Here is a 3,192-nt window from a genome sequence, read left to right on the forward strand (position 1 = left end):
AAACATGTTTCCCCATTACTGCAAAACAAGTACTCACTTCATGTTCTTTTGCTTTTTACAATAAACCTTGATAATTATTGATATCCTGACTAAGAGTTACAAGATAACCATATCTTGCTTCAAGCCGACAATCTCCGTGGGATCGACCCTTACTCACGTAAGGTATTACTTGGACGACCCAGTGCACTTGCTGGTTAGTTGTGCGGAATTGCAAAAGTGTGATTGCAATTTCGTGCACCAAGTTTTTGGCGCCGTTGCCGGGGATTGTTCGAGTTTGGACAACTGACGGCTTATCTTGTTGCTTAGATTAGGACTGTTTTATTTTTGTTGGTTTAGAGTCTTTTAGTTGAGTCTAATTTCATATTTTAAGTTTGGTGTCAATTGCATGCTTTTGCTTTTCTTTTAATTTTCGAATATGCATGTCCTTAGTCCCTTTTTGATCCTTAAAAATTCTAAGTTTGGTGTCCTCTTTGTGTTTTTCCCTTAAAATTTTCGAAAAATTAGTGTTTGATTTTCTAAAAATTTTAAGTTTGGTGTCATTTTGTTGTTTTTCTCTTTCCTCATTTCAAAAAAAAAATCAAATCTTTTTCAAAATAATTTTCAATCATATCTTCTCAATTGCTAATTTCAAAATCTTTTTAATTGACTAATTGATTCAGTTTTCAATTTGCTTTGATCTTATTTTCTTTTAGTTTTCGAAATTTGATTTTATTTTCCATTTATTTTATTATTTTCGGTCAAAAAATTTTTTTTTTCTACTTGCAATCCATATCATTTCCCTTTATCCATCATGGACCTAAGTGGAATTGAACAGTCCAGAAGGACTCTGGGGTCATGCGCTAACCCCATTACAGCTGCATATGGGAGTAGCATCTGTACACCTCCCATCAAAGCAAGCAGCTTTGAGCTAAATCCTCAACTCATTATCATAGTGCAGCAAAACTGCCAGTATTCCGATCTTCTACAAGAAGAACCTACTGAGTTTCTGGCACAGTTCTTGCAAATTGCTGACACAGTACGTGATAAAGACGTGGATCAGGATGTCTACAGACTATTACTGTTTCCATTTGCTGTAAAAGATCAAGCTAAGAGGTGGTTGAATAACCAACCTACAGCAAGCATAAAGACATGGAAACAGTTATCAGACAAATTCCTGAATCACTTTTACCCTCCAAAGAGGATGACACAGCTAAGGCTGGACATCCAAGGCTTTAAACAAGAGGATAATGAATCCCTTTACAATGCCTGGGAGAGGTATAGAGGTATGCTAAGAAAATGCCCCTCTGAAATGTTTTCAGAGTGGGTACAGTTAGACATCTTCTACTATGGGCTTACAGATAAAGCTCAGATGTCTTTAGACCACTCAGCTGGTGGATCTATTCACATGAAGAAGACAATTGAAGAGGCTCAAGAGCTTATAGATACTGTTGCTAGAAATCAATATTTGTACTCTGGTAATGAGTTCTCCCCAAAAGAGGAAGTCATGGCAGTAGCCACTGATCCTAATCCTCAAGAACAGATGATTGAGCTTAATCAACAATTACACATGATGACAAAACAGTTAGCAGAATTTAAAGAGATGCTCCATGAAACTAAAACTGCTAACAAGAACATAGAACTGCAATTGAATCAAGCAAAACAGCAGATATCTAAACAGATAACAGAAGAATGTCAAGCAGTTCAACTGAGGAGTGGGAAGACATTGAATAACACTGCTCAAAGTAGCAAAAAGCCAAATAAGGAAAAATTGACAGAGGATAACCAAACCACTGTCCGACATCCCTCTGAGGACAGTAAGAGCCCAGAAAGGGGAGGAAAGCTGGCATTAAACGCCCATTCCTTGCCCAGTTCTGGCGTTGAAACGCCAGAAAAGGGAGAGAAGTTGGCGTTAAACGCCCAATCTTCACCCATTCCTGGCGTTCAGACGTCAAGGGAGGGTCAGACACCTGAGAGTGCTGACAGTAATCCCTCTAAAAAGGCTTCTTCAACCACTTCTGTAAGGAATAAACCTGCAGCAACTAAGGTTGAAGAATATAAAGCCAAGATGCCTTATCCTCAGAAACTCTGCCAAGCGGAACAGGATAAGCAATTTGCTCGCTTTGCAGACTATCTAAGGACTCTTGAAATAAAGATTCCGTTTGGAGAGGCACTTGAGCAAATACCTTCTTATGCTAAGTTCATGAAAGAGATCTTAAGTCATAAGAAGGATTGGAGAGAAACTGAAAAAGTTTTTCTCACTGAAGAATGCAGTGCAGTCATTCCGAAAAGTTTACCAGAAAAGCTTCAAGATTGATGAGCGGATAATTTATACGCTTTTTGGCATTGTTTTTATATAGTTTATAGTAAGTTTGAGCTACTTTTAGGGATGTTTTCATTAGTTTTTATGTTAAATTCACATTTCTGGACTTTACTATGAGCTTGTGTGTTTTTCTGTGATTTCAGGTAAATTCAGGCTGAAATTGAGGGACTTGAGCAAAACTCTGAAAAAGGCTGACAAAAGGACTGCTGATGCTGTTGGAATCTGACCTCCCTGAACTCGAAATAGATTTGCTGGAGCTACAGAACTCCAATTGGCGCGCTCTCAACGGCGTTGGAAAGTAGACATCCAGGGCTTTCCAGCAATATATAATAGTCCATACTTTATTCGNGCCTCCTAAACCCGAGCTCAAGCCACTACCACCATCCCTGAAATATGCATTTCTGGGAGAAGATGACACTTTTCCAGTGATCATAAGCTCTGCTTTAAATTCACAGGAAGAGGAAGCACATTCAAGTGCTAAGGACACACAAGACAGCTCTTGGGTGGTCCATAAGTGATCTTAAGGGCATTAGCCCAGCAAGATGCATGCACAAGATCCTATTGGAGGATGATGCTAAGCCAGTGGTTCAACCACAAAGGCGGCTAAATCCAGCCATGAAGGAGGTAGTGCAGAAAGAGGTCACTAAGTTACTAGAGGCTGGGATTATTTATCCTATTTCTGATAGCCCCTGGGTGAGCCTTGTCCACGTTGTCCCTAAGAAGGGAGGCATGACAGTGGTTCATAATGAAAAGAATGAACTTGTTCCTACAAGAACAGTTACAGGGTGGCGCATGTGTATTGACTACAGAAGGCTCAATACAGTCACCAGAAAGGATCATTTTCCTTTACCATTCATAGACCAGATGCTAGAGAGACTAGCAGGTCATGAATA

Source organism: Arachis duranensis, chromosome 3 (genome assembly GCF_000817695.3).
Source record: "Arachis duranensis cultivar V14167 chromosome 3, aradu.V14167.gnm2.J7QH, whole genome shotgun sequence".
Taxonomy (NCBI): domain Eukaryota; kingdom Viridiplantae; phylum Streptophyta; class Magnoliopsida; order Fabales; family Fabaceae; genus Arachis; species Arachis duranensis.